The sequence below is a fragment of the Ranitomeya imitator genome, chromosome 3, assembly GCF_032444005.1.
Source record: "Ranitomeya imitator isolate aRanImi1 chromosome 3, aRanImi1.pri, whole genome shotgun sequence".
NCBI classification, from domain to species: Eukaryota; Metazoa; Chordata; class Amphibia; order Anura; family Dendrobatidae; genus Ranitomeya; species Ranitomeya imitator.
The window spans coordinates 634,545,509-634,568,189 of record NC_091284.1 but is presented as its reverse complement, the minus strand read 5'-3'; positions in this window follow the sequence as shown (position 1 = coordinate 634,568,189).

Sequence of the window (22,681 nt, the reverse complement as noted above, 5' to 3'; positions counted from 1 at the left end):
TTCCAGATGGTGATAGAGCTTAATGGCGTTAGTTCGACCGCCATAAAGCGCATCACGGGGGTCTAAAGGAACGGGGAATTCCATCTGGTGGAGAAATGCTTGAAGGTTAGAATCATTTTCAACCATTTCATTCCACTCATGCTCCCACATCAGTCTTACTGTGTACCCGCAGCACTGTAAGTAACGCTTTTTAGCTAAAAAGGTGTAATATAACTGGCCGTAGGACGTACTTGTGACCTTATTTGTGTCATTTTCATTATAGCACACGGGTCATCCATGGTAAAAACACCCCTGAAATTCAAAGGCTATGTGCTGGCCGCTAACATAGGCATAACCATCTAGAAAATACTTCCCGACCTGTTTTTCACCGCCTCTCAAAGCGTGCTGTATGTCGATGTTCTCAGAGTGGGCTACATACATGAGCCACTGTATAGCGGGTGTCAAGTAGCGCTTTTTTGCCTTGTGATAATTATCACCAGGTAAAATGGCGATTGTCTTTTTTGGAAGAAATTTAAACCGGTACATTGTCATACACACCGAGTCCAGGGCGTTGAGCTGAAAAAGATCAACACATCTGCTCACTACAATCCTTTGCTTTTGACGCTTACAGTATTTTTTAACATTTTTCTGCGTCATCTGCATAATACGCTCTCTATAGATCTCGCAGGCGTGTCTCAAAATTTCAACATCTTGTTTGCAATAAGATTTTAGCTCGGCCTTGAAGTCAAAAGTTGTATTTACCTGTGTCTCATACCACTCCAGGAACTCTACCTTCTCACCAGGTGACATGTACTCCACCCCATAATATTTTACATCAGGTATGGGACCTACATAGTTTTGGTTTTCTCTGGTATTGAAAAAGTGTGGAAAATGTCCTTTGCCTCCTGAAAAGCCCATGGCCTGTGGTAATTTACTGAGTTTCATGGGGATAAAATTTAGAGAGTCTATGAACCTTATAGACAAATCGGGTAGCGACACACACAAGAGACGGCCACCTTGGGTTATCAACTGTACTTGTAGTTTTTCAGAAATCAGTTCCTTAACAATAAAGTATGCGTCGTATCTTCCACCATTGTGGGCAATAAATGTATGATCTGAAAATTTACCGCTTGTAAAGAACTGTACAAAGTCATGTGTACAGGTATCACCCTCAAACTCCCAGGAGGGGTGGCCATACAGCGTTGTAGCATAAATGTAATTCGGGACGTGCGTGCCTGTCTCCTGCATACATTCAAAATCATAAAAGATATAACAATCTGACTCATCCTGTGCTACATACTTCCGCATGTAACAAAGATGGGCATCAAATTTATTTACACGTCTGCGACATACAGGACACCGCAAACCATTACATTTATGCTCTGTTTCGCTATTTCTGGGAACAAAACGGTTGCATTTATCACAAAATGTTTTAAGTCTGCAGAATGCCGGGTCGTCTAATCCCAATTGTTTGTGATAATCTAAGCACACGCTCGAGCGGCAATAAACTCTGCAAACAGGACATCTGGGCTGTTGGTCGGCACTGCTTTCTACGCAATTCTCTCTCTGACAGGCTTTACAAAAATACTGACAGGAGTGGTTGTTTCTGTGGTGAAACACTGAATTGCAGAGCTCACAAAAGTGCTTAGCGCCGATAAAACCCTTCATATTTTTGATACCGTAGTAGTGATTATCATGGAACAATATGAATACTGTTTTGCCATTAGCTGTATTACCGCTCTGAAAGTAACGCCAATCGCCCTGACTATAGTACAGTACTTTAATGGTGACCCCCAAATATTTTTCAAATGCAGGGATGTCGCTAAAACTCACTAATTGATCATCAGGGATGCCCAGTGCTGCGTGTATGTTTTTAGAGCGGCTCAGTAAAACACCATCAGTGACATCCGTGTCGTCCATCAGGGCGCACACACTAGCAGCCAAACACAGATTTGTCGTGTAATTGTTAAAATCATACAGCCATTGTCTCTTTTGTTTAATGATTTGACTGCTCGCTATAGATTTCAAGCGCCTTTTTACACCACCGCGTCGGTTTTTAATGATGGTGAAGACTAGCTTTAGCTTTATGCATTCATTGTTACTTTGAAGTGCGCTGGCAAGAGCATTTAAAAAAGATTCGGAATTAAAATCTTCACGGGTTTGTTTTGTAGTGAAAATAGGGTCTAAAGTATCGCCGGCATCAAACCTTAACTGTACAAAGTCGCCAGGTTCAATGTCCCTGATGATTCTATCCAGTAATGCCTGAATGCCTTCATGAACAATATTCAAGCCCTCTTCAAATGATCGTACACGCTCCAAATTTACAAATCTAAAATGATCTGTATGTATATGGCCGTTGAAATTGCGTAGGGCCCTTTCATGATGATGGATGTGTTGCAAAAATACTGTATGATCGGGGCGCCGCACATTACCAGCAGCGGCTGCGTCTGAGACTTGTGAATTTTGTGTAGATGCATGTGCGGCATCTGCAGAGCTGCCTGGGCTATGTGAGTGCTGTTCTGACTCTTGTGACGACGTCTGTGGTGTCTTTAGAGGCCCTGCAGGACACATGCCACCACGACGCCTCCTAGAGCATGGCGCCTGTCTAGCGCTGACCAACAATTTTAGAGCCCTCTTTATAACTCTAGCCCTATTATACCTGGGTACTGTTAATTTAGGTGGTTTATGCATGCTGTAGCCGACCATATTTAGTCATAATGGGGTCGCTGTAGTTGTTATCTCGCCATCCAGCAGCAGGCTCCGGAGTGCTTATTAGCCTGTGTTGGGCTTTGTGTTGATAATAATTTTTCAAAAGTATCACAAAAAAACATTATTTTGGGGACCCATAGTTTGTAGCGTAAGTAGCGGACGAAGTGTTCCTGAAACACAAGCATTTCAGCGGGGTCCCAGCTGCGGGATTCATGCGGCAGATCTGTAGCTAGCGCATGAATCCTTGGCTTTTTACACACCTTAAGCTCTTTACACACCTTAACATCCACCGGTAGCGCCCTCTTTGGCCGTTTCTTAACATTAACAGAGTTAGATACACAGACATGAGATGGGCCGCCCAAATTAGAGGCTCCTGAGGGACCGGACCCAGAGGCATTAGTAGGTACAGTTAGACATGTCGCTTTCGGTTGCATAGTGTGGGGCATACGTATAATGAGCGGTTCTACGGATGATTGCTTACCATCAGCGAGCTGATCAATCTCGCGATCATGCTCTTCACGAGTCATCGTGGCTGTGGCACCCACGGCGCAGGATGTGGTTGGTGGCTCTGTAATATGCTTTGTTTTTCGCTTATGTTTTCGGGGTGCCTCGACCACTTCTGGATATAGTAGCGCGGGGTCATTCACACGGTTGGTCGATGGCTGTTCGGTACTTGAATGGAGTATTTCACGATGGTACTCCGGTACAGTGTTTCCTGCGTCCTGCACCACGCAGATCGGTGATAGCGGAGATGTCCTAACAGCTCCATTAGCCGTCTGTATTGCCGTCCACACTGGTGCTGCGCCATTCTCGGTGATCTGTAGCGGCTGTAGAGGTGCTGGAGGTGTTTTTCTCATGACTTTGCGTTTAGCTGCAGGAAAGATTATACATGTGTCAGATATGTGCGAGACCGCCGCAGGTCGCTGCGCGTAGCTGCATGAAAGATTATACATGTGTCAGATATGTGTGGGCCCTGGATCTCAATGGTGAAACACGTGTATCATTGATTGTACAGAGACTGTGCATGTATACCAAAATATACACTTACGGGCTAGCGATGTGTGGTGAATGATTGCCGTGGCGTCTTCTGTAGCTTCTGCGAGGCTCTCCATTAGCTGCGGTATATTCTCTTTTGTGAAAATTCTTCTAGGCTTCAGTTTACAAGCTATAAATAAAGATATAGGCCTTAGTAGAGGCGTGGTGGATTTTCTCAGAGCGGTTGTGCAAAAACTTTTCACACGATTACCTTTCCCTTTCTTGACCTCCGGTCCGAGCTGTTTTTTAGCGGCTCTAGAAACAGGGCTGTTTCTCGGCGTGGGGGTCTGGTACATCAGTTCCTCAACAGGCAGCTGATTGTGTTCCGAGGTGGTTGGTTCTGGAAACATGTCGACATCTGTAAAGAATTAATATATATATTTACACGTCTAAATACTTAAAAGCTATATACACGCACACACATACACGCAGACACACAACGCACCTATGATGTCCTGAGTCAAATCCCAAACAGCAGCGGCACCTGCATTAGTGTTACTATACTCAGCTCCAGGTGTATCACCTGTAAGCTGTTTTATTCACAGTGTACAGATATAGTGCAGAACTTTGTTTTATAACACAACCAGCTGTTTATTTGCATCTCTACTGGTCATTAACTAAATGCTGGTCACATTATTTACACAAACAGAAAAGACAGATTTTCTCAGAGGTTATCTGCGGGTCATTTGCCCGGGCAGTGTGTTTTATTTATGTTTTTATAACGCACCATGTTTGATATTTGCTTTCTCTTTTTTGCGTCTGTAGATGTCATCTGAGAAGTTATTTGTGTTTCTACTGACCATTAACTAAATGCTTATTTACACAAACAGAAAAGACAGATTTTCTGTTTGTACCTGTAGGGTTATCTGCGGGGCAGTGGTTTATAACACCTAGGTCAATTGTTGTATTCGTTTTCTCAGAAAAGTTATTTGTGCCTCTACCTTTCTCAGAAAAGTTATTTGTGTCGCTACTGACCATTAACTAAATGCTTATTTACACAAACAGAAAAGACAGATTTTCTCAGAGGTTATCTGCGGGTCATGTGCACATTATGTATGCGGCCATATTACAACACACGCAAGTATATACGAATATAAAACCAAAGACACAATATTGTAAAAATGTAAAAAAAAAAATTTATTTCTCACAATAAAACAGCATCTCAAATTATAAGTTAGCTAACAGCATGATGCTGACAAATGCATCTTTGCGGAATCTGATAACAACGCGCTGAACAAAGGGCTGAGCCTGAAAATCTTGATGTCACAAAATCTGATACGATTCGATCATTATTCTGCAAGTCAGACGTGAAATGCTGTAAAACCTTCTTAAATGGAAAGCCTCGCGCTAAATGGTATAATACATATATGCAATAATGACCGCATACACGGCTATACAAATCTTGAATTTGTGCGCTCTGATAACAATAAGAATAACAATTCTTGTTCAGGAATGTCACAAAAGCGTGTGGAAAGATAATATTATCCGCACGGAAGCCGTAACTGTCAAAAAATATGCCCGTCTTATCGTCGCAGAGTACGATTAATATCCAGTGGCGACCAGCTTGATTCGCCGGGTCTGTATTCACAATATATGCCGCGGGTCTCTGAGTCACTCTTTCTTCCGGAAGCAAATCACACGGAAACACACCGGCGAATATGCGGTCTGTATAATTATCGGACCGCGCTACAACTGTAAGCTGCAGACTGTCCATCGTTGCTTAATTAAAATCGTACAAGATCTCTCGCCTGTTATTAATTTCCAGAATGGTGTGGTTGACTGCAAAGACAATCATATTTATCGTGTGGGGTGTCGCTATCGCAAAGCGGACTTCAGCACGCAGATTACCTGTTTTAATGAGCGAGAAATGGCCTCCAGGCTCTTGATCAGGCGATAAATCAAAAGCAAATAGCGTGAAGCCAGCCATAAATTCTTCACGATCTATCGCCATGGCACAATCAGCCTTTTGCTTGCCCGATATATGGGCAAGCGCCATATATTCTCTGATGGCTAAATCAGCATTAAAATTAGGATTATAAGGCCTCGCGGGTATCTGCTGACCATCCAGATATAATGCCGCATGGTTGACGTGGTAGTGGTGAAAGTCCAGCGGGTTTTTTGTATAAGAACCGCTGAAGCCCTCATTATCTACAAACCCCAATATAACAGTTTTTGGTATCTGTCCTAGGAAGAGGTTCTCGTGGTTCGTGATCCGTGTCCCTGCGGCGATGCTGTACACTTTCAGGCATGTTCGGTCAACAGTGTACTTGGCTGTTGCGGCTAGGAGGGCCTGGCTGTGGCCGATTCGGACAGCCGGAGATACCTGCACTCTTTTCACATAGAGAGCCGCCTGCGAGATTTGTACCTTCAGCGGCTCGGCTTCTGCGGACATGAGGCAGAAAGTATCCTTATTTCTTGACAGCTTAACCTTAAGGTCAAGGCCGTTCAATATTAACTTTGGCTGGTTAAATATATCCCCAAAAATGGGCCCCAAAAGATCGATGGGTTTTGAGCGAGAAGCGGCACTGGCTCTTTTGATAAATCCCGCATTTGCGCCATCCAGGCGCCTGTCATTATGATGCCCTGCAGTGTCTTTATAGAACAAACCAGCTGTAAATTGTGATGCCAGCGTCTGTGAACTGTAATTTAAAAGGGTCTCTATGTACGCTCTATAGCTGTAAAGATTGTCCGATTGTGAGATAAGTCGGTCTCCCAGAGTAACATCGACCTGGTTAAAAAGAGTGGCTAGAGGGTAGTTTATGAGCGCCACACGCGCACCATCGGCGATGGCCGTATTATCCTGCTTCACGATGCGACAGCTTATGTACAGCAGCGTGTTGTTCAGATCATAATAATAATCACCGCTACCAGATATGTAAAACTCCAACGGTCCATTGTCTGACAGAGCAGCAACCGGCTGTTCTTCTACAAATAGAGATTTCTCGATGCTTGTTTGAGTCGGTGGTACAGCAAAAATATCCAGTTCAGATTTTGCGCACTCTACAGAAGCGTCATGCAGGAAAGCCATGATAACTGATTAGAAGATGTCGTCCGCAGAGCGTCTTACTCGTTTCTGACGGGGGCGTCTCTTGGATGTAGTTTTATTCATGAGCATCGGCGGTAAAGGAGGGCAAGCGCGCCGCTTTCTTTTTTGGGCTTTTTTAGCTACATAGATTATCCCAGAGCCGTCTTGCTGGGTTGGTGTATTTATCCTTTTCATAAGGGCAGTTGATGCTGATGTCACGGCATCTGCAGCGATGTTCCGGGCAGCCGTCCGAACCTGTGGTTTTACTAATTCTAAGCCTTTTCTGAAAAGCGGCATGGCGCGACGAAATAAGCCTTTAAATAGCCCTGCCAGGCCAGAGCCATACATGTACTCGCTCCCGCGGAATCCCTCTAGCCCGTGCCCCGACTGGGCAGTATAGTAGCGGGCATAAACAGCAGGATCTCCATACACCCTTTGAGACAGCATTTTATCGTGTCAATGCTGGCGAGGTCTAAAATAAAATCGCACTATACACTTGCCGTATCTGAATTTAACCGGCATGCCCTGGTCCGACATGACTGTAATGTTTATGGAGTCAAAGTGTTGCTTGCACAGCGGTATGTAATCGGGCCGTGAGTAGCGCACCGTGACAATATCATTATCATCGCCGCTAACTTCTACGGTTCGTAGCAGTTGAACGTAACTGTCACCTACAAGTTGATGTTGAATTATATCAGTGTATACAAAAAGCGAATAAAAACCAGCCTTTGAATCGGGGTAAAAGCGGCGATTCCACGGCATTAAAGCAACGGGGGAGTCATCGACGGTCTGCAGTCCGAAAATAAATTTTAGCTTAGTACTCAGAGCAAACTGTATAGGGGATGGGTCTGGCAGGATCACCTCGCGGCGTAGCTCATCATACCGCATTCTGTAGGCAGGCGTAGATAAATACAGCGCTTCTATTTGGGCATTGACAGCGCCAACTAGCTTAGGAATGGACGAGTAAAATCCTGATTTTATGTGATACTGTACTAACGGCTCGCCGTGTTTAGCCGCGTAGAAGCTCCCTTCAAAAGCATCAAACGTGTTCCACGTATGGAGGTACTGTATTTCCGTTAACGCCACCTCATAATCTGCTGAAAGATGAACGGCCCGTGCTAACTTGGTATTGTACTCCAATATTGTGTTTTCGGGGTACATTTTAATTGACGAATTACTGGGTAATGTCACGAAAAACGAGCCCGCTTCCATGGTTATATATCTGTCAACTCCGAGGCCGGGATCCAACTATTGAATTTTTCGGGGTAGCCCAGCCATTTGACAAAGCAGTGACTCACACCCCTGACACGTTTTTTTCTCAAAATCTTTTCTACTCTGTAGACACGATCCTCATCCATAGGTATTTTTTGCAGCTCTTCCTTATAAAATGACCCCTCTACAGCCTCACCGGCTAAATCACTGATTTTATAAAGGGGTTTATGAAATTTATTGGAGACGGCGGTAATTAAAAAAATCTCTTCGCTGTACGTCTTCTCATAGCCCTTACAGAAGAGCGGCTTATAGCGCGATATTCTGACATGAGAGCCAACCGTTAAAGACGGTTTAATCGGTTTATTAGTAATAGTAGAACTGTAAATATTGCGCCAGATTTGCATCACGTTTCTCTCTGACACAGACGCGGGACTACAGCGGATCGTTGAGTGGTACGTATGGTTGTAGCTATGCAACAAATCCGGTAAAATATCAATATACCTAAAGGTATTATGATGCGTAAGATAGCGCCACATACGGGTTTTTAATGTGCGATTAAAACGCTCGACCATAGCGGCTTTTACATCATTGTTTGTAAAAAAGTGATGAATATTGTGCGTATTACATAGTTGCTTGAGTGATGAATTTATAAATTCTTTGCCGCGATCCGTCTGCAGTTTCTTCGGTATGCGCTTATCATTTTGAAATATTAATTCGAACGATCTGGCGACACTAGCGCCTGTCTTGTTTGTCAAGGCCACGCACCATGCGTATCTCGATAGAACATCAATCACCGTCAGGATGTATTTGACATTATCATTTTCCCTTGAATAGTCAATTAAACTTACGAGATCCGCCTGCCACTGCGCATCAATGGCCGAGACGTAAATTTTATTTGTCAAAAAGCGTTTTCTAGCAGGCTTGTGTAGCGTGTAGGTGTCTTGCTTATTCAACCAAGCAATCACATCAGATTTCTTTATTCCGCGCGCTCTTGCAGTTCTAAATAATTTGTCAATACCCGAGAATGATCCGGGTGCCTTGCTTGTAAAATATTGTTTTTCTAATATGGCATCATACGATTTAGATGTCATGATTGATTAAAATGATTGTGGCTCGTTAATCAACAGCCTGCTTCTTTCAGAAATTCAGCTGTATAAAAATTCCTGTTTTAATCCGGCTATATCATGCGTGAGTTAATGCATGCATTAATTGCATGTATGGTTGTGTTCTGGGTGTTAACAGAAGGCGTGTGATGGGGCGTAACTGGGTGTGTTTCTGGGTGTTAACAGGTGAGCTGTTTTCTGGCACTCAGGATAAATACAGCTGACTGTACCACTAAGTACAGCAGACATCCACCAGAAGCCAGTCTAGACTAAAAGCCGTGCTATTCTAAATGTAAGTATATAAGACAGTTGTCTTATTATTCGCAAATGCTTAATTATATTTAACTATGTATCTCTAATACCATAATTAAGGATGTTATTTGTTTAATAAGTTAGTGTTATACTGGAGGCTAGCGGCATATTTAGTTTTACTGCATAAACCATATTTGTGGTCCATAATTAATATAGAAAGACTTATCCGCGGGCAGCTATTATAACATAATTTATGTAATACAGTAGTTAATAACTGTTAATACGCCCTAACTAGCGTATGCAGCGCTTACTTACTACCTGTGTTTTGTTTAACATAGACATATTTATAGTCATATTTATACAGTAGCGGCATATTTAGCGGCGCTGTATAATATAGTTTTACCGCATAAACCATATTTGTGGCGCATAATTAATATAGAAAGACTTAGCCGTATTACCCATGATTTGCTTAGTATAAGCATATTTATACACGAGGCGCAGTTTTATTTGTTGGGGTATATAAATGAGTTTGACGAGTGGTGGCGTGTGGTTAATATAGATTGCACAAAAAATTTACACAGATAATTTATTTTAGATGGAATCCCAAAATTTTTCGGCTTTTTCCAGCCAAGCTGAGGATTCGGTAATAGGTATGTTTCAAGATTTATATACATGTATCTGTTAGTGTCCCATTCTAAGTAAGAGCTGTTTTTATATATTATCTTTATATTGTTTATTCTTTCTTGTTTAAGATGAATTTATCAGGGACAACCCCGATAATGTAGATGAATTTAGCAGGAACACCTCCGATGCTGTAGATGACTTTATCAGAAACTTCAGCGATGATTTTTTAAACAGCTTCAGCGTGCCTACTCTGGAGTGTGATACACCTGGAGCTGAGTATAGTAACACTAATGCAGGTGCCGCTGCTGTGTGGGATTTGACTCAGGACATCATAGGTGCGTTGTGTGTCTGCGTGTATGTGTGTGTGTGTGTGTGTATATAGCTTTTAAGTATTTAGACGTGTAAATATATTAATTCTTTACAGATGTCGACATGTTTCCAGAACCAACCACCTCGGAACACAATCAGCTGCCTGTTGAGGAACTGATGTACCAGACCCCCACGCCGAGAAACAGCCCTGTTTCTAGAGCCCCTAAAACACAGCTCGGACCGGAGGTCAAGAAAGGGAAAGGTAATCGTGTGAAAAGTTTTTGCACAACCGCTCTGAGAAAATCCACCACGCCTCTACTAAGGCCTATATCTTTATTTATAGCTTGTAAACTGAAGCCTAGAAGAATTTTCACAAAAGAGAATATACCGCAGCTAATGGAGAGCCTCGCAGAAGCTACAGAAGACGCCACGGCAATCATTCACCACACATCGCTAGCACGTAAGTGTATATTTTGGTATACATGCACAGTCTCTGTACAATCAATGATACATGTGTTTCACCATTGAGATCCAGGGCCCACACATATCTGACACATGTATAATCTTTCATGCAGCTACGCGCAGCGACCTGCGGCGGTCTCACACATATCTGACACATGTATAATCTTTCCTGCAGCTAAACGCAACAAATAAACAGCTGATTGTGTTATAAAACAAAGTTCTGCACTATATCTGTACACTGTGAATAAAACACAGCTTACAGAATCAAACTCGAGCTACGTATAAAATCTAATATAAAACAAATATGAGAATAATATCAAACTATATCAAAAGGGGAAATCAAACAAGGAGGGACAGCTGGATACCAGCCGTCAGACAAGGAGAGGGGAGGGGTTACACACTTTGATACACTTTGATAGGGGTGGGGCACCTGTCAGATTGAGTTTGACGAATCATGGTTATGATACACTACTAGCATGAACTGCACTCACACAACAGACCTTGGAGACAGCTGTGAACAGCGCTGCAAGGCAAAAACAACGTTCTCACACAATGGTTGCTAAATTAGCCTGGGTAAAGCACAATGAAGCAAATCGCTATCTCAAAACTGGCCCTCAGTCAGAACACAGCGTCCTGTTCCTAACTGAATTCACAGCAGAGTGAACCCAAAATGGCGGCGGCGACCTTTATAGTGCATCATGACATCATTCTAGCAGCCAATCACAGCCATGCCAGTAGTTACATGCCTACCATGCAGAACAGGATGTGCCCACACTTCTAATCATTCCTCATTGGCTGAATTCAATGAAACTGGCTCTTTGCATTATGGGAACTTCCGATTCCGGTATCCGATATTGCTAAAGTATCGGAACTCGGTATCAGAATTCCGATACCGCAAATATCGGCCGATACCCAGTATTTGCAGTATCGGAATGCTCAACACTAATTATTACCCTTTCAGCATATATATTCTCTCCCGATTCTGTACCTATTGCTTGTTCACGAAAAAACTCTTTTCAAACTCTTTCATTTTCATATTTTCATTTTATAAACACATATCTTTTATTACCCTACACTTGACTTTAGATATTTTGTACATTTTAATGCATATCTAATATATAATTATTGTTTTAGTAGGGGTTTGGTTTGTTTTATTTTTTTGTTATACAGCAAAAGCTCCACCATTATTTGTGTATATAATATATACTGCATTATTTATGTATACATTATATGGTGGTATTTTCTACAATATACAGCAGCATTATTCATTTGTACAGTACGTATGGTGGTGATAGTGTATACAGTTTGCAGTAATATTATTTCTATGTAATAACGATATTTAACATCTAACATTTGTATAACTGTATTGTTGCTAACTTGCTTTATTGTTTATATCGCGTACTTCATATTTATTTTATTTATAATCTTTATAATCTTTATTTTTATATAGCGCTAACATATTACGCAGCGCTTTACATTTTGCACACATTATCATCACTGTCCCCAATAGGGCTCACAATCTAAATTCCCTATCAGTATGTCTTTGGAATGTGGGAGGAAACCGGAGCGCCCGGAGGAAACCCACGCAATCACGGAGAGAACATACAAACTCTTTGCAGATGTTGTCCTTGGTGGGGTTTGAACCCAGGACTCCAGCGCTGCAAGGCTGCTGTGCTATCCACTGCGCCACCGTGCCGCCCTATTTCTAGTCAAAATGATGTCTATGTTATACGTACTGTAAAATCTAGCTAAATGCTGTTGAGAATAAAGCATACCCTATCTACATTAAACTGTTCAAGGTTGTGCTTAAGACTGTAAAGGTCATACAAATTTCATTGGATTCAGTTGGGTAGATGAGCTCTGCATGCATATATTGCTTAAGGACTTGTTATACCACTTATCTTACCCTAGGAAATTAAGTGATATACATTCATCTCAACATAGTCAGTATCCTATAACTGAGATATACTGCATATGACATTATTGATAAAGACCAATGTTAAGGTGATATCTGTTTTGAAGAAACAAAATAACTTTAATTTTACATAGAACGATGCATTATGGACAACGATGATTTGCAAGCTCATAATCATTTTACCTGACAAACTAGCAAACTTGCAGATCAGGTGTTTGTCAGTCTGTTCCTAGTTTTTTTTTTCGGGCAGCTTCTGTCTGAAACCCACCTGAAAAAAAGAACTCAATAATTGTTGAATGAATGTAGAACAGCAGTGTCAAAACAATTTGCTGTGCATGTGTTCCCTCTTTTATAATGCTGAAAGCCATTCAGGCGGCTTCTGTTTGAATGTCACCACTAACTTATATGTAAAATGTAAAAAAAAAACATCGGCATCAAACTCGCCACAACAATGATGAAAAGGATGACGAAGATGCTTCAGGTACAACACCACCAGTGTTTTTCTGAAATGTTTTCTGCTTCAAACATGATGCAGGTACATTAGTGTCTAAAACTCGCCTTGTGCTCATTCCATTACACTGCCTGATTATCGGCTAATAAGTATTCCCAGGAACACTTGATGATGAAAACCCACCAGTGGAAATTTACTCTAAATTTCACATAAATATACTTAAAGTAGTAATTTGCTGTTTTTGCATTTTTTTCACCAGTCTGTTTGTCAACATCTTTATCCTATAAACTCCAGCTATAGTCAAATATTCAGATCAGTTGTTTATTAATTTATTCCTTTATTAAGTTACATAATATTCCTAAAACTTTAGCTAAATATTGTAGCTATTAATACTATTAATATCTGGCTTTTCGCTTTTATTAAGTGTGTCTCCACGAAACATGGTTCTTAAGTCTCAACTGGTAAGGAGAATCCTCAAAGCCATTGGTCAAGAAGAACAGATGGTATGTAACATACAGTTAGGTCCATATATATTTGGACAGAGACAACATTTTTCTAATTTTGGTTATAGACATTACCACAATGAATTTTAAACAAAACCATTCAGATGCAGTTGAAGTTCAGAGTTTCAGCTTTCATTTGAGGGTATCCACATTAAAATTGGATGAAGGGTTTAGGAGTTTCAGCTCCTTAACATGTGCCACCCTGTTTTTAAGGAGACCAAAAGTAATTGGACAATTGACTCCAAGGCTATTTCATGGACAGGTGTGGGTAATCCCTTCGTTATGTCATTCTCAATAAAGCAGATAAAAGGCCTGGAGTTGATTTGAGGTGTGGTGCATGCATTTGGAAGGTTTTGCTGTGAAGTAAACATGTGGTCAAAGGAGCTCTCCATGCAGGTGAAACAAGCCATCCTTAAGCTGCGAAAACAGAAAAAACCCATCCGAGAAATTGCTGCAATATTAGGAGTGGCAAAATCTACAGTTTGTTACGTCCTGAGAAAGAAAGAAAGCACTGGTGCAAAAAGACCTTGGCGCCCACAGAAGGCAACAGTGGTGGATGATCGCAGAATAATCTCCATGGTGAAGAGAAACCCCTTCACAACAGCCAACCATTTGAACAACACTCTCCAGGAGGTCGGCGTATCAATATCCAAATCTACCATAAAGAGAAGACTGCATGAAAGTAAATTCAGAGAGTTCACTGCACGATGCGAGCCACTCATAAGCATCAAGAATAAAAAGGCTAGACTGGACTTTGCTAAAAAAACATCTAAAAAGGCCAGCACAGTTCTGGAAGAACATTCTTTGGACAGATGAAACCAACATCAAGCTCTACCAGAATGATGGAAAGAGAAAAGTATGGCAAAGGCGTGGTACAGCTCATGATCCAAAGCATACCACATCATCTGTAACACACGGCGGAGGCAGTGTGATGGCTTGGGCATGCATGGCTGCCAGTGGCACTGGGTCACTTGTGTTTATTGATGATGTGACACAGAACAGAAGCAGCCGAATGAATTCTGAGGTATTCAGAGACATACTGTGTGCTCAGATCCAGCCAAATGCAGCAAAACTGATTGGTAGTTGTTTCATACTACAGATGGACAATGACCCAAAACATAAAGCCAAAGCAACCCAGGAGTTTATTAAAGCAAAGAAGTGGAATATTCTTGAATGGCCAAGTCAGTCACCTGATCTCAACCCAATTGAGCATGCATTTCACTCGTTAAAGACTAAACTTCAGACAGAAAGGCCCACGAACAAACAGCAACCGAAAACCACCGCAGTGAAGGCCTGGCAGAGCATCAAAAAGGATGAAACACAGCATCTGGTGATGTCCATGAGTGCAACACTTCAGGCAGTCATTGCCAACAAAGGGTTTTCAACCAAGTACTAAAAATGAACATGAACATTTTATTTAACCCTGCTGTTCTGCTGGTCAAAAATGACCGACTTTGAACTTCAATATTCTTTAAAATATTCAAGATGCGGCTCTGAAACCCGTGGCCGACCGACCCATCCTCATTTAAGTCAATCAACCACAAGTTTCAGAACCACATCTTGAACACCCCAAAAAATACCAAAGTTCAAAATTGGTCTCCCCAGACCAAACAGAACAGCAGGGTTAAAATTATTTAATCTGTCCAATTACTTTTGGTCCCTTTAAAAACAGGGTGGCACAGGTTAAGGAGCTGAAACTCCTAAACCCTTCATCCAATTTTAATGTGGATACCCTCAAATGAAAGCTGAAAGTCTGAACTTCAACTGCATCTGAATTGTTTTGTTTAAAATTCATTGTGGTAATTTCAATAACCAAAATTAGAAAAATGTTGTTTCTGTCCAAATATATATGGACCTAACTGTATGTGGAATGTATGTATATAAAGGACGACCACTGGAAAAGTAGAGTAGAAGAGATGATGCAAAGTAGAATAGAAAGCTCACTGAAATATTAAAGCAGTCCAGAGGTGTAGCAGAGTCCAGAGATGTGTCAGAGTTGAATATGTCAAATTACATTAACCCCTTTCTGACCTCGGACGGGATAGTACGTCCGAGGTCAGATCCCCTGCTTTGATGCAGGGCTCCGCGGTGAGCCTGCATCAAAGGCGGGACATGTCAGCTGTTTTGAACAGCTGACATGTGCCCGTAATAGACACGGGCAGAATCGCGATGTGCCCGCACCTATTAACTAGTTAAATGCCGCTGTCAAACGCAAACAGCGGCATTTAACTACCGCTTCCGGCCGGGCGGCCGGAAATGATGTCATCGCCGACCCCCGTCACATGATCGGGGGTCGGCGATGAGTCAGGATGGTAACCATAGAGGTCCTAGAGACCTCTATGGTTACTGATCACCGGTGGCTGTGAGCGCCACCCTGTGGTCGGCGCTCACAGCACACCTCCATTTCTGCTACATAGCAGCGATGAGCAGATCGCTGCTATGTAGCAGAGGCGATCGTGCTGTGCCTGCTTCTAGCCTCCCATGGAGGCTATTGAAGCATGGCAAAAGTAAAAAAATAAAAGTGAAAAAAAATGTGAAAAAAATAAAAAAAAATATAAAAGTTTAAATCACACCCCTTTTGCCCCAATCAAAATAAATCAATAAAAAAAAATCAAATCTACACATATTTGGTATCGCCGCGCTCAGAATCGCCCGATCAATTAAAAAAAAGCATTAACCTGATCGCTAAACGGCATAGCAAGAAAAAAATTCGAAGCACCAGAATTACGTTTTTTAGGTCGCCGCGACATTGCATTAAAATGCAATAACGGGCGATCAAAAGAACGTATCTGCACCAAAATGCTATCATTAAAACATCATCTTGGCACGCAAAAAATAAGCCCTCAACTGACCCCAGATCACGAAAAATGGAGACGCTACGAGTATCGGAAAATGGCGCAATTTTTTTTTTTTTTTTTTAGCAAAGTTTGGAATTTTTTTTCACCACTTACATAAAAAATAACCTAGTCATGTTAGGTGTCTATGAACTCGTACTGACCTGGAGAATCATAATGTCAGGTCAGTTTTAGCATTTAGTGAACCTAGCAAAAAAGCCAAACAAAAAACAAGTGTGAGATTGCACTTTTTTAGCAATTTCACTGCACTTGGAATATTTTTCCTGTTTTCTAGTACATGACATGCTAAAACCAATGATGTCGTTCAAAAGTACAACTCGTCCCGCAAAAAATAAGCCCTCACATGGCCAAATTGACGGAAAAATAAAAAAGTTATGGCTCTGGGAAGGAGGGGAGTGAAAAACAAACACGGAAAAACGAAAAATCCCAAGGTCATGAAGGGGTTAAGGAAAGCTGTAGCAAAGTTGAGAGTAAAAGCAAAGCTGAGGACATCAAGAGGTCTGTTGTCGAAATGTTGTTGAACTGTAAATGTTTAGAGGCACATAGTAACAAGAAAGAGAATCAGGCAGTGTAGAAGAGCTAATTATGTTTGATTAGAGCCAGCTGTCAGTCATAGTAAACATAGTAACATAGTTAGTAAGGCCGAAAAAAGACATTTGTTCATCCAGTTCAGCTTATATTCCATCATAATAAATCCCCAGATCTACGTCCTTCTACAGAACCTAATAATTGTATGATACAATATTGTTCTGCTCCAGGAAGACATCCAGGCCTCTCTTGAACCCCTCGACTGAGTTCGCCATCACCACCTCCTCAGGCAAGCAATTCCAGATTCTCACTGCCCTAACAGTAAAGAATCCTCTTCTATGTGGGTGGAAAAACCTTCTCTCCTCCAGACGCAAAGAGTGCCCCCTTGTGCCCGTCACCTTCCTTGGTATAAACAGATCCTCAGCGAGATATTTGTATTGTCCCCTTATATACTTATACATGGTTATTAGATCGCCCCTCAGTCGTCTTTTTTCTAGACTAAATAATCCTAATTTCGCTAATCTATCTGGGTATTGTAGTTCTCCCATCCCCTTTATTAATTTTGTTGCCCTCCTTTGTACTCTCTCTAGTTCCATTATATCCTTCCTGAGCACCGGTGCCCAAAACTGGACACAGTACTCCATGTGCGGTCTAACTAGGGATTTGTACAGAGGCAGTATAATGCTCTCATCATGTGTATCCATACCTCTTTTAATGCACCCCATGATCCTGTTTGCCCTGGCAGCTGCTGCCTGGCACTGGCTGCTCCAGGTAAGTTTATCATTAACTAGGATCCCCAAGTCCTTCTCCCTGTCAGATTTACCCAGAGGTTTCCCATTCAGTGTGTAATGGTGATATTGATTCCTTCTTCCCATGTGTATAACCTTACATTTATCATTGTTAAACCTCATCTGCCACCTTTCAGCCCAAGTTTCCAACTTATCCAGATCCATCTGTAGCAGAATACTATCTTCTCTTGTATTAACTGATTTACATAGTTTTGTATCATCTGCAAATATCGATATTTTACTGTGTAAACCTACTACCAGATCATTAATGAATATGTTGAAGAGAACAGGTCCCAATACTGACCCCTGCGGTACCCCACTGGTCACAGCAACCCAGTTAGAGACTATACCATTTATAACCACCCTCTGCTTTCTATCACTAAGCCAGTTGCTAACCCATTTACACACATTTTCCCCCAGACCAAGCATTCTCATTTTGTGTACCAACCTCTTGTGCGGCACGGTATCAAACGCTTTGGAAAAATCGAGATAGACCACGTCCAATGACTCACCGTGGTCCAGCCTATAGCTTACCTCTTCATAAAAACTGATTAGATTGGTTTGACAGGAGCGATTTCTCATAAACCCATGCTGATATGGAGTTAAACAGTTATTCTCATTGAGATAATCCAGAATAACATCCCTCAGAAACCCTTCAAATATTTTACCAACAATAGAGGTTAGACTTACTGGCCTATAATTTCCATGTTCACTTTTAGAGCCCTTTTTGAATATTGGCACCACATTTGCTATGCGCCAGTCCTGCGGAACAGACCCTGTCGCTATAGAGTCCCTAAAAATAAGAAATAATGGTTTATCTATTACATTACTTAGTTCTCTTAGTACTCGTGGGTGTATTCCATCCGGACCCGGAGATTTATCTATTTTATTCTTATTTAGCCGGTTTCGCACCTCTTCTTGGGTTAGATTGGTGACCCTTAATATAGGGTTTTCATTGTTTTTTGGGATTTCACCTAGCATTTCATTTTCCAACGTGAATACCGTGGAGAAGAAGGTGTTTAATATGTTAGCTTTTTCCTCGTCATCTACAACCATTCTTTCCTCACTATTTTTTAAGGGGCCTACATTTTCAGTTTTTATTCTTTTACTATTGATATAGTTGAAGAACAGTTTGGGATTAGTCAGTGCCAGGGGCGTGGTTACAGACACCACTTACTATACACTGAGCAGTGACTGAAGTCACTCTGGCCGACCCCTATGACTGACAGCGTGAGACTGAAGGGAGAACTAAAGTTAATTTCCTCCAGGCAGTGTGGGCACTGGGTAGCTTCAGAATGCTATTAAACTGCAGATTAATAACATATCCGCAGGTTCATAGCTTTTTTTACATGACAGGTTCCCTTTAAAGAGATGTAGAGGTTATTGCCAGAAGACCTTTAGGTTCAATGACATGGGAAGGCATAACCACTGAGATGCCTCATGGAACAAAGGATTTAGAGAGAGTGTCTGCCCTGTTATTGTTTCATGCTGGTTGGTAGGTGAAGATAATTCAATCCTTGAAAAACAGAGCAATTATCAAGCCTTATCATCTTTGAGAAATTTGTAAATATTCAAGATTAAAAGTATTCAAGATGCTTGTGCTCACCGGATACTTAACTACCTCCAGAAGAGGACAACTGTTGTGAATTCTGTTATCGAACTCCCTCCTGTGGTCATGAATGGTACTTCGGCGAGTTCTGTCCATGGACTCCCTCTGGTGGTTGTGAGTGGAGCTGCTGCTTCTGAGGTTCCTTCCACAGGTGACGTAGTTTAGTCTTTGGCTGACTGCTCTATTTAACTCCACTCAGATCGTTACTCCATGCCAGCTGTCAATGTTCTTGTACTGGTTCAGTTCGCTCTTGGATCTTTCTGGTGACCTGTCTACTACAGCAGAAGCTAAGTCCCTGCTAGTTAATTATTTGTTCATTGTTTCCTTGTCCAGCTTGCTATCATGATTTTACTTTGCTAGCTGGAAGCTCTGGGATGCAGAGTGGCACCTCCGCACCGTGAGTCGGTGCGGAGGTCTTTTTGCACACTCTGCGTGGTCTTTTTGTAGTTTTTTGTGCTGACAGCAAAGATACCTTTCCTATCCTCAGTCTGTTTAGTAAGTCTGGCCTCCCTTTGCTGAAACCTGTTTCATTTCTGTGTTTGTGACTTTCATCTTTACTCACAGTCAATATGTGGGGGGCTGCCTTTTCCTTTGGGGAATTTCTCTGAGGCAAGGTAGGCTTTATTTTCTATCTTTAGGGCTAGTTAGCTCTTAGGCTGTGAAGAGGCATCTAGGGAGTGTTAGGTACGCTCCACGGCTATTTCTAGTTGTGTGATAGGATTAGGGGTTGCGGTCAGCAGAGCTCCCACTTCCCAGAGCTTGTCCTGTGTGAGTTTAACCATCAGGTCGTTCCGGGTGCTCCTAACCACCAGGTCCATAACAGACAACATTTTTCCCAAACTAAGTTATTGGTTAATAGTTCCCAGTATCTACTAGAATAGTTCTCGCACAGAGAAGACTGTCAAAAAAGAGCTTTTACCCATATAGAGAGGTGGTAACCTGGGTCAAGAATGGCTTTAAGAAGCAGGCACAGGAAAAAAAAGTTGACCTGTGAGAGATTTGGGTGTGGACCCACTGTGCCATTTGCCGGACTTACCTTGGAGGGGCTTAACTAAGTGGCTACCTGGTGTTCGATAGAACCTCTGATGGTGAGGATAGGCTTGGGCCATTAGGGTAACCAACAGGTGCCACTCCAAGGGAGTCCCAAACCTGCACCAGCTAACTGAAGGGTCAGAGGCAGAACACAAAATACAGAGGGCAAAGACAGAGATGTGGTCAGACAGTCCAAGGTCTGGGCAGGCAGCACAGAATTAGAATATGAAGCCGGGCTCAAGAGTGGAGAGGTCAAGCAAAACGAGAGAACAAGCTGGATTGTTATCAGGAGAATCCAAACAAACAAACATGCACCTTAACAGATTTCTAAAGAAAGACTGCAACTAGGAACCTAAGTTCAGGCAAGGTGTGGACAGAGAATGCCTACTATATCCCTTGCTGGTAGGGGATAGACCAGTATAGAAAAACTCTGCAGGACACAACAGGGTTAAATACCTGCAGAATCCTCCTTATAGCCAGGAGGAAGCAGCAGTGTGGGGAGTACTGCAAGAAGTGGCTCAACAAAACTGCCTGACATCGAGAAGGAGCAGAGCTATTGGAGGAGACTCTCACATGGATCCTTGACTTCCTAATTCACTGATTTACCTTGATAAAGGCATGAATGGCCGAAACGTTGGCTTGTTTGTTTATCTCTGAACACATGAATCTTTTTTTAAATAAATCGCATATAATTATTTTACTTGCTATCTTTGTGTGCTGAAGTATTTTTTGGATATAATTGAGAGTAAAGTTCTTTCCTAATGACACAAAACTGTACTAGTAATGGTTCATGTAAATAACATAGGGTACTTAAGTAACACTATCATGCTAAAAAAACATAAAAGTCATCCCACCACCTCACGGTGTACCCAATGGGATGGACCTAACCTATCTAGTATTAAAACCTTACCATGTGTCATATGATGTCAATATGAATAAGGGCAGAGCAGGATAGAGCCCTGAATATAACACCCATCCATCGGAAGCTATGCAGATGAAATTGTTAGCTCAGAAACAGGAGCCATGCCCTGTGCTTTTACAGAGTACAAAAAATTACAACAAAATCAAAAACCTTAGTCAGACTATAAGCTGGTATACCTGCAAAGGATAACAGCATGATCACACTGTGGCCATTTCACAGACAACACCCAAGAAAAAAAAATGAGCATAGAACCTACAACAAGTGAATGAGTAAATAGTATCAGTACATGTCAATAACATAGGGTACTTATGATCAAATAACATAGGGTACTTTGATCAAAACAGCATAAAAGCCATCCAACCATGTCACAGTGTACCCAACAGGACAATCCTAGCCTGTCTAGTATTAAAACCTTACCATGTGTCATAAGACATCAATGTGAATAAGGGCAGAGCAGGATAGAGCCCCGAATAAGACACCCATCCATGGGAAGCTATGCAGATGGAATAATTATCTCAGAAAGGGGGCCATGCCCCGTGTTTTTTGCTGCATTTTAATTTGAAAGGGTTGCAGGGATACTGTGGAATGCTCTACCATATCAGGTAGTAATGGCAGATATCATAACAGCATTTAAAAAAGGGCTAGATGCTTTTCTCACAGCAAATGGCATTGTGGGTTATAAATAATCCAGTGGCAAAAAATTTGTAATTTTAGAAAGGTTGAGCTTAATGGATCTGTGTTTTTTTAATCAACTTATCTAATTATGTATCTATATGTAACTATGTATGTATGACATCAGAATGAGGCAGAATAGTGACAGATTAAAAGTGAGTTTTGAAAAGTCTGAAACTTGGATTGCAGTATCTTGCCAGTTCTGAGAATTTGTGCCATTCCGAGTTAGGGTGGTGACAGGAGAAACTACTTTGTAGTAGTTCTTGATTAATTAGCTGGTAGAAATTGGTAAAAACAAAAAAAAACTTTATGGGGCTTTGAGGCCTGTCGGCTGTGTCTAGTCCAGGAAACCTCCATAGGAGTTAATATATCCTAGAAATGGTAACTCGTAATGTTCAAAGTTCAGAGTTTTGCAAATAGAAAATTTTGTGGAAATCTCAGTAACACAGAGCAGACATGCTGGGTGATTAAAGAAGATCTTGCAAGAAGATTAGAATATCATCTGGATATATTAGAATATATCTGTTCAGTATGTTGTGAAAAATCTCATTGATGAAATGCTGCAACACAGTAGAAGCATTATGCAGTATGAAGGGAATGACCAGATATTCATAATGACCATAATGAGTAATGAATGTTGTTTGCCACTCATCACCTTCTTTAATATGGATCAAATCTTCGACTCCAGTGAGATCC